The following is a 10,797-nucleotide window of genomic DNA, read 5'->3' as shown; positions in this document are numbered from 1 at the left end:
TAGACTAGAAAAAAAGCTATCTTATTCTTCTTTAAAGAGAACCCTTGTCATTATTAAAATTACATTTGCTTAAATTGTTGCCGAAAAAAAAATCACAACATTTTATTCGTACTATGTAAATAACACTTCACATAAATTATTAATAACTAGCTGTCACCCGCGACTCCGCCCGCTCGGTAATTAAAAAACTAGCCTATCCAGGCTATGTTCTATTATACATCTATGCAAAATTGCAACGAGATCCATGCAACCGTTCTGGAGATACTTTCTACCAAATATCCATCCATCCAAGCCTTCGCATTTATAATAATAGTAAAATAAAAGTTCATGTTATTAATAGTCACGAGTACATATTTTAATAATTTATTTCATCTAAGTAAATTGCAATATTTCATTGTATTCAGACATAAAATGTACTAAAATTAATTGTGTTCAGACTAAACACGGACGAACCGCAGACCTAAATACATCGTTAACTAAATGTGACAAACCAAATAATAAACAATTTTAATTAACATTCCACTTAACATTTGTAAGAAATAAAATAGTTTTCACTTTAACTAGTAATAAAAGAAAAACTGGTCAAGTGCGAGTCGGACTCGCGCACCGAGGGTTCCGAACAAACCTGTAGGTATAAATAAAGTAGTCTCGGTCTACTAGAAGTAACTTTTAGGTTATGATTTCATATTTGATAAACGGTTGTGTCTTTTGATTTCGGTGGCTTAGAACTTTTATTTTTTCACAGCACCAAGGGACAGCAGACCTGAGTTTTTGATATAAATTCCAGCTTGATACATTTCACGAGTTTCTGAGAAAAAGGGTCTTGATAGACAGACGGTCGGACAATAAAGTGATCCTATAAAGGCTCCGTTTTTTCCTTTCGAGGTACGGAACCCGAAAAATCATAAGAGTTTTATTAAAGTCTACAATAATCTTACTAATAATCTAATTGCGAATGTTTAGATGGATATTCATAGGATCTTTAGAACAACTGCGTGGATCTCGTTGACATTTGGCATAGATGTAGAACATAGTCCGGAAGAACGTGTGTTCTGACATAGGCTACGAATTAAGTTTTAATCCCAAGTGGACACTATCTCGGGTGACTGCCAGTATTTATAAATTTTGAACTTGAACTCATTTCAAAGTAAAATCTATAAGAAAGGTTAATTGACCTTAAAAAGAAGTTTCATTGACTTGGACAAAAACAGTTTTAATAAAATACTTAAAGACAAAAACAATAAAAGTTAATAAGGCGTAGTATTTTAAACGTTTTATCGATACTTTGTCGCTCCGGTCACACGGACACTTTTAATTAAGAGATTTTCAGCTCTATAATAATAAGGTATTTAAAGAATATGTAAGGAACAAAATAATAGAATTTTTTAAGTAATATTTTCTTAATAACACTTTGAAATAATCTTCTAATGAGTTTGATAATGGTAAAGACCGCAAACCAAAATCTATTGCTTAGGACGGATTGTATGTTGTAATCATTATCAGCTCGCTATACATCTCCACCGAGGGGCTCGGAGCCTACCCTAAGTTAAGAGTGATTAGACCATAGTCTGTTTGTAATACCGTGAAAAGAAACAAGAAATTAGTAAGTATCTATATATTCTGTGTGTAACTATTTTTAAAATCGATACAAAAAATCAAAGAGTATAAAACACATTTTGTCGTAACGATTGAAAAGTAAAAATTTAAATACTTATACGGTTAAACCTATAGTAAATCAAAAAAAAGATTTATCAGTTAAGAAATACATCATAATTTTAATGAGCTAGAAAGATTAAAGTTATAGCTTCTGTTTTAATATTAATTTTAAAACATCAAACGACGTGACGGTCTTTGATAGTAAAAAACTTTACAGACATTTTATTTCTAACTTGTATACGATTTATAAATGGAGAAAAATAAACGTTTTGTTTACATATTTTCTATCTAAACGGAATAAGTAAATAAATAATATTAAGATATAAACTATAATTGGATTTAATCCTCGTAAAGAAATCACGACACAATCTTCAGATTCCATATTTAAATGTCGGATTTACTGGTCGGTTTTACTTGTACCTTCAGTAGGTACAATCACGCACAAAATATCGTCTAAGCAGTATCGTATGTATCTATTCTTGTCTTTCGTCTTCATCATCACTTAACATCAGGTGGGATCGTGGTCAAGCGCTTGCTTATTCAATATAAAAACGTAATGTTAAAAAAACATACTTTTTACACCATTTTTTTTAATTTTATCTGTCTGATCGCAAATACTCATTTATTCCCGGTAATCTACCATAAGACTGGGCAAATTTTGACGAGAAGGTAATAATTGATGCGGACATTTTGTAGGCTACTTTTTTTTCTGCGCTGACGAAGTCGCGCTCACTAGTTATTAGTATTATAATAATTTATTTTATTTTCTTATGCGTGTGACTGTACACCTTAGCGTGCATTACTTGTTAAAGCATTCGAAATGCAATTAAAATTTTCACTAAACACTTCGCATGTTATGCGAGCTTAATTTTTTCTCAATACCGCGAACTAATACGGCAATATTTTACGATTAAAAACATTAATAATTTTATCAAGTTCACTAACAATAGTTATATTTAGCAAATGTTTAAATTATCATTTAATTTTTAGATTACACGCTGGTAGTAAGGAAGTTACATTTTCCCCGGGTGTTATAGGCTAGATTTTTTTTAAATCCACGAGGATGACGTCTCGTACAACTGCTAGTATTTTATGGAAGTATTTGTTCCTCTTAACTTGATACCATTGTACGACTGTATTATTTGATGTTATTATATCCAATCGAACGCATACTTTTGTAGGAGACATTTCATTTCAATATGATGGTGAGGGAAACGCTATACCGTGAAAAGGAACCGTAACACCAAATTAAATTACACACAGGTAAAATACCTGGGGAGAAGGAATTGGGATATGACAATGAATTTTAGATAACATGAAATTTGGTCGATGATATTAGAAGCAGTTATGGTTTTATTATAAAAACGATTCTAGTTTTTTTAAAAACAAATGAAGAAGAAACTAAAGGGGGTGTTTACAGTTTTTTTTTTCAATTATAAGGTGGCAGCCACCTCAATTCGCTGAAATAAATAAAGCGGGAAGAACAGAAATATGATATTGCCTCTTCCTATGCGTCTTCACAATATGATAACAGAAATCGGGTAAAGAGCAGGAAGGGACGCATATAAAGGGCATTTGTGCATTAACCTCCTTTGTTGATCAAAAGTAGAGAAAGCATCTGTAATTGCAGATGTCCATCGGCAGCGGTGACTTCGCCATTTTAGTCAATTTTTGCCGCTGCTTTAGATGGCCCCTGACACGTTTACCACCTTATAATATAAAAAAAAAATTGAAGATTAATATCAAAAATGTATTAGTTTTGTTCGTCAATAAATTTTAATGAGGTTTTCATTAAGTTTTTACGATTGTAAAGCTTTGGTCAGACGATAGCGTGGCGTGCCACAATAGGAATATTTAAAATTCATTGCTCAAGTACGACTTAAGGCGCAGTTTGCGTGTGGAGAATATTAAATTAACTTCATTCAGACTTTTAAAGCGAGATGGTTTTTCAACTGGAAAAAGGCTATGATATTATTTTACGAGTTTACATTTTGTATTTACTTTTTACGAACTTCTTTTCTATAATTTTAGCTCAAAAAGTGTTAAAATTTGTAAATTCTACTTTTTAGTTATTAACTGATAAGTGACGATCCTAATCTAAATAACATCAAAATGAAAAATTTTAAAAGAAAACATTTAATTAAAAAGAAAAACGACTTTAAATTACTTATTTTTTTCATGAAAATAAGTAACAAGTAAAGCGATAAAAGTTATTTAAAAATTAAGCATGTATATTCAAAACCAATGGCCTGCTATCTTTGAGTAAAATATTAGGTCTATAAATTCATATAGAATTATTTCCAAACATAAAAAGTTTCTTAACATAAAAAGAAAGCTATAAAAGGCACTTGCAAGTAAAATATACTGTTACAAATTATGACAAGTAAAATCCTTTAATTAAAAGTTTCACGACGAGGGGTGATATTCTTAAAGTTACATTTTTAATTAACCTCACCCGCTACCGACAACCACTTTTTATGGTCACAATACGAAAACACTAGAAAGAATAAAGTTAAATATCGTTCCTATTTCGCGTAAAGTTACTTATACATACAATTAGTAGTCTATATGTTCTTTCAGATTATGTTCTGTATGTAATATACAAAAGTTCTGGAGATACCTTCAAACCAAAATCCATTCATCTAAACATTCGCATTTATAATATTAGTAAGATTTTTTTATGACGTTAAGTGGAAAATTAGCAAGCGGCCACCTGAATACGCTGAAATAGCGAAGCGAATGTTGCCCATAGACATCAGCAATTGTAGATGCGTTACCTATCTTTAATCCACGTAGGAAGAGACGCACAGAAAGCATGTCATTCCTACCTTTGCGTCCCCTCCATCAAATCACTTTCGCTTCTCCGAAAGAGGACTAGAATTATTGCTCCGGGACTTAATTTAGTTTTATGTCAGCTATAGAAATAATTCAAGGCTGATAGGTCTATTGCACTAATATATTTAACTAAGGTTATTCCATTCTATGCCACTTACGCAATGTTAAACACTAGTATTTTATAATAGGACATCAGGCGTGTGGTAAATTGCATTTCGCCGCAAAGACAATTCGTCCATTGTCTGCAAACGTGAGTTAGTGGGCAGCGTTGAGCAATTCCCGAATCGTAATTGATTCAGTTTGCCTTTGATTGAGTGAACTGCTGCACTAGGCGTGAAATTTTGTTCAATATTTTCCTATATACAAACTACAGATACTAGATTAAATGCATTTTATACAAATAAGTGTATTTCAAAAAAGTTTATTAGTAACTAACCTTTATAGTTATTGTATGTAAAATTCCCTAAATGTTGAATATTCTACTAAATATTCTGAAAATAATAGAACTTTTTACGAATAACTTCTTATATTATTATCGTTAGTGCCTCTATGGGCTAGAATTCTTCGAACTATTGTATATAATTCCAACTAAAACATTAAACTAATGTTACTATTACATACCTCTTTGTCTACATTTAAAAATGTTTCGGCTTCTGAAAAAAGATTAAAAGTTTTCAAAGCATTTTCAGCGCACAAAGTAGTGGACGCGGCGAGCTAAACAAATTATGTTTTAATTTAAATAGTTTATCAAATACTTTTGTTTACTAAAGGATTTTTAACCATGGAGAAAAGCAATATTATTTTTTGAGAGTTCTAAAATAGTACTGTACAAAACCTAAACTTTTTGCTTAATAAACATTTTCTCGACGTATCAAATACTAGCTGTCGCCCGGGACTCTGTCCGTGCGGAATTAAAATAAACATAATTAGTAGTTTATATGTTCTTCTAGACTATTTTCTATATGTATTATATGTCAAATTAGATGAAGATCCGTTAACCCGTTCTGGAGATATCTTCAAACAAACATCCATCCATCTAAATATATACTAGCTGTCGCCCGCGACTCCGTCCGCGCGGGATTAAAAATAGATGATGGCTGATTCTCAGACCTACTCAATATGCTCACAAAATTTCATGAGAATCGGACAAGCCGTTTCGGAGGAGTATGGGAACGAAAATTGTAACACGAGAATTTTATGTATAAGATAGTAAGATTGTTTAGATTTATTATAGATTGTTGTTGACACCTAGAAATCCATATGTTACATTGTCAAATAGATTTATCTGTGGACTAAATGTATAAACAAAATAAAAAAAAATCAAATATTAATTCTAATTCAAACCTCATAAACCTCAAATTCAATTGGCTTGGTACTTAAATTGTTTTCGTAAACTTCTTTTAGTGTCGTTTCTTTCGACTGTCAATTGAAAGACAATGATAATAAAAAGGAAAATCCCTCAATTAAAAGTTTGATCCCGAAGTGTTTTTGTCATTCGGTATAAATAGACTGATTCAAAGAGATCACAAGCATATTTTTTTTTTAAATAAATCATCCTTATCGTAAGTTCCTGTACGATTGTACAGGAACTCACGATCACTCACCTATAGCATATTCCAAAATAATTCATCCTAACCGTTTGCTTCCGCTGCAATAAAATCATAAAAAAACTATGAAAAACAGTGGTAAAAATATATTTTATTCTGGTGTTGGTTTTAGAAACTCAACTTATTTTTTTTGCATAACATGTAAATTCTAAAATTTTCTTATTGTTAATTTAATATTTACTGCCACACTTAAAAGCATAATGTGGTATCATTGAGGCCCTTGTGTACTTAAAACTAGAAAAAAAAATTTTGCACTTAAGCGACTCTCAATTATTCGACGTGATTGAATTAGTGTGGACGAGTAATACTAACCGATATCGTTTCAATTATGCTCTTTTGACGTTTAATTTTTACGGTACATTTATTTTGATTGAATTATTATGATGCTATTAACTTTGGTTTTATAAAAATTAATATTCGTAATTGTTGAGACATACAATTTTAAAATGTTCAATTGATTTTAAGTTTGAACAGCGGATGAGTTTAGAACACATCTATTCTGTTATCCTGGTCCTTCTATCAAATAGTCTACCAACTGTTACAATCTTACTAATATTATAAATGCGAATGTTTAGATGGATGGATGTTTGAAGGTATCTCCAGAACGGCTGAACGGATTTCGCTGAAATTTCTCGCTCATATAAAACGCAGTCTGGAAGAACACAGGGGCTACTATTTTTTTTTTAATCCGCGCGGACGGAGTCGCGGGCAACAGCTCTTATAGAATATAAAACCAATAAATAAGAAAGGAAGACGAAGTAGATTATTCGTGCGAGAAATATTCGGTAACTTAATGTGTAAGCATAGCGAAGTTTGAGCGCGTTTTAATACACCATCTTATACGCGTCTGACAAGTTTCATGCGAAATTGCTCCCCAACTTTATAACTGCTGGAGAAACGAGAGTAACGCGAAACAAGACAAAGTTACCAACAACAATTTGGATTTCGATAGAATTTGATTCAAGGGATTTCCTTTTTTAAATACAAAGCTTTCTTATCTTACAAGCATAAAAGAAACTTTTTATAAGTCTTAAATAGCCATAGAATTGAAATAATTGAGGTTTAACGTATTAGATATTAAGCGAGACTACAGAAACTCTTTCTTCGTTATTACTGCTAACCTAGTATTTGACGTGGAATATTTTTTTGTTTAAGGTATTGTAATAATTTGCTTAAAATTTAAAAGTAATAGTGATCGAAAAATCTGATCTTTCATTGAGCAGTCGATCTATCTTACTTTTCGAATTTTCTTCGGATTTATTGATATCGGCCGTGAGATATCTTTGAAGCACCAATATCTCCGCCTGATTTAAACAGATATTTAAAAAGATTTCTTCTTGTATTTATAAAATACTAGCGGACCCGACAGACGTTGTCCTGTCTACACGTCTACTTCATGCGTAGCGATGGTAGCGCCGTCTGTCGGATCCAATGTAAAACGTTCCAAAATCAACAACTACTAATAAATTAAAAATTAATTAAAAAAGCATTGTCCAGCGGACAAAATTGCGAATCTAAACCATTCCCAGATCCCCTTGAACACACACAAAAAATTTCATCAAAATCGGTCCAGTCGTTTGAGAGAAGTTCAGTGACATACGCACTCACAGAAGAATTATATATATATTACTTGCGGACCCAACAGACGTAGTCCTGTCTACACGTCTTTAATTTGAATAAATTAATATGAAGTTAATATTTGATGAAATTGTGAATCTAAACCATTCCCAGATCCACTTGAACACACACACAAAATTTCATCAAAATCGGTCCAGTTGTTTGACAGAAGTTCAGTGACATACACACTCACAGAAGAATTATATATATATATAAAGATATATAAAGATTTATGTGAATATCAATATGAGTCTTTTTGTGAATTAACTCGCATGGTTTTGTTACCAAAAAAGCGAAATATCTCTTTAATAATCAGAGGTTTAAATCGACAATAAAGGCTAAAGTTACTAAAGCAGCCTCTGTGGGGCCAATTTAAAGTGATGCCTCATTTGCAACGAAAAATTATTCAGTGGATATTTCAACGGCGGTTAAAAACGTGCTTTTACTTATTATCTTTGTTTAATACTAGCTGTCGCCCGTGACTCCGTCCACACAGAATTAAAAACAAACATAATATGCGTGACTATGCGTTTTTTCAGACTATGTTCTATATGTATGCCAAATTTCGTAGAGATCCGTTCAACCGTTCTGGAGATCAAACAAACAAACATCTAAACATTCGCATTTATAATATTAGTAAGATCTATCATTTGTTTGCAAATATTATAAGATGTAATATATGACATTATATTGCAACTTATTAGTCAGATTTACATTGGGTTTCTGAAACCAAATCCCCGTTTGAAACATAAAAGACGGAGATGACGATATATTTTATATAGTGATTTTGGTGTTGGAAACCCACGGTAAGTAAATCAAAAAGACGTGTTACGTATTTAATATCCGTAATAAATTAGCTGTTGTAGACCTTCAACTGAGAATAAAATATAAGTAAAAGGAATAAATATTTATGTCGGCGTGTATACAATTTTAATATTAAAAAATAAAATAACTTTATTTTCACAATCTGAATGCGTTGAATAAATTTGATGTCAGGCGCGGCCGTTTCGGAGGACGACATGCAAAAATTGTATAATGTTTTCATATCAAAAATTGAAAATCGTTTTAACTTTCAAATGTATCCGTGTCTTGACGTTTTTATTACTTATATTTAATTATTATTCAATACTTATTATTATAGAAACTTTGTCAATTTAAATTCTATTTAGAAATTAAGCAAAGTTATGTAAGGTAAAGTAAATGAAATGGATAATCTAAATTTAATGTTCCATTAAACGTGTATATTTTAAAAAGTGATATCGATTAAGAAATTATCGCGAACGAATTCAAACAGCTTGAAAAACAGGCACACAAAAATTCTCTTAATCATTGCTTTTAGTTCTATAGTCTATACTATAGAACTAAAATAGTTTATCTATATAAGCTATTTTTTTTTCAATGTTACCACCGACACCGACCAGTTACAAATTTATATAAATTAAAAAGAAAGAAATAGATTTAGTAGGTACGAGAATTACTGAGAGAATATTTAAATAATCATTTAACGACTGTGAGTGCGGCAGTTAATCGTGTACGTAGTTGTTACATATTAATGTAATTTGCCTAAACGAACCTGTATCCTTATCTTTTCTCTGGAGAGAACATTAAAACATCCCACCGCTTTTAGTGTCGACCGTTATTTAAATTTTTTGATAATAAAACTGGATATAAAAACTCTTACATTTTTTAATGGTGTCATAGAACAAAAATATGTATTTCGATGTTAATAATATCGTAGCAATTGCTGGGTTTAATTTTCGAATTAAATACACTTATTTTATGTACTTATTTAATGAAAAAAGTCATTATTCGACACATACCAACCGTTCTATGTTTGAATAGAAATTAACACAAGCCTCCGTGGCGCAATGGGCTAGCGCGTTCGGCTGTTAACCGAAAGGTTGGTGGTTCGAGCCCACCCGGGGGCGGAAATATAATTTTTTTACGTATTTTGAGTGATGAAGAATTAATTATAAAAATACCTTTGAAAATATTCTACTCCACTCCCGCTCGTTTCATTCGCGGCGCCATATAGTTTTGATAACACCGTCCTGCTCCGTATATCACACCGCCACCGCCTCACTGATCGCTAATTTAGTGCCCGCGGCCTTAACACGAATCTCACTTAATTTGAATGTCGAACTTCAGCGTCTGACGGAACGAGTAGACGTAGGATAGACGTAGGCGTAGACGTAGCGGGGTAGGCGTAGTTTTGGCGTAGACATAGACATCATAGTAGTAGACCATGTAGTGATATCTTTTTTCTTTAAATAAATTGAAATGGACCACGTTTTCTATTCTAAGAACTTATTACAAATGTATAATGATGCTAAAGTTATAAGAGATATTGCTTGTATGACTCAAAGCTTCTGACGTTAGAATGTCGTCGGCACGTGAAAGAAACAAGTCAAAGACATCGAAATGCATTTCAGCGTAACTCGGTGTCTCCACTATCAAAGGTGTTCAGATTTAAATTATTTTGCGTATTTCCTTGCATTCTTATCAACTTCTAAGATATACCATTGAATTTTCTACATAAATATCATCTACTTATTAAGTAACAACAAAAAAATTAAGTATGACATCTTAAAAACTTCTTTGCTATTGAAACATCTCAAATCAATTCCACACTGTTAGAAGCCATTTAAAAACATTTTGTACCCAACTTATGCCATCAAATTTAGTATAAAATTCCCGACTCATAAATTAAACCGTGCGCAACGTTGCTTTAAAATAGCCTTCCTTTTATAATACAAAAGAACAGCTGAAATCGTAACTGGGTCAGTAACATACACACAAAGCCAATTAACTGCGTGTGTACATATTTAATTTATTATATGCACAGACACGGAGCACTTGGTACAAGTTTTGAATATGTATGACGTTGATCGTTGCCGTTAAGCTTTTTAAATGCATTTAATGGATTCACGTATTGATTGGTAACATGATTTAGTGTACGGAGTTTCCAATACACGTCTTTAAACATATTGTCGTCTCTTATATCACAGGCATTTGCCTAAATTCAGAAGTTGACATAATTATACCCTTTCTATGCCTTTGCTTTTAAAGTCACTTCACGCCC

At 32.0% G+C, this 10,797-nt stretch overlaps 1 non-coding gene across 1 annotated transcript; it reads left to right on the top strand.

Annotated features, from left to right (window-relative positions):
* The first annotated feature begins 9,569 nt into the window (after positions 1-9,569).
* TRNAN-GUU (transfer RNA asparagine (anticodon GUU)) lies at positions 9,570-9,643 on the top strand. The gene has a single exon. It is a non-coding gene; the product is annotated as a tRNA-Asn (tRNA).
* The last annotated feature ends 1,154 nt before the right edge of the window (positions 9,644-10,797 follow it).

Source organism: Papilio xuthus, unplaced genomic scaffold, assembly GCF_000836235.2.
Source record: "Papilio xuthus unplaced genomic scaffold, Pxut_1.1 DF827714.1, whole genome shotgun sequence".
In the NCBI taxonomy this organism is placed as follows: Eukaryota; Metazoa; Arthropoda; class Insecta; order Lepidoptera; family Papilionidae; genus Papilio; species Papilio xuthus.
The sequence above is the reverse complement of the archived record's forward strand: the minus strand, read 5'-3'. Positions and strand labels throughout refer to the sequence as shown.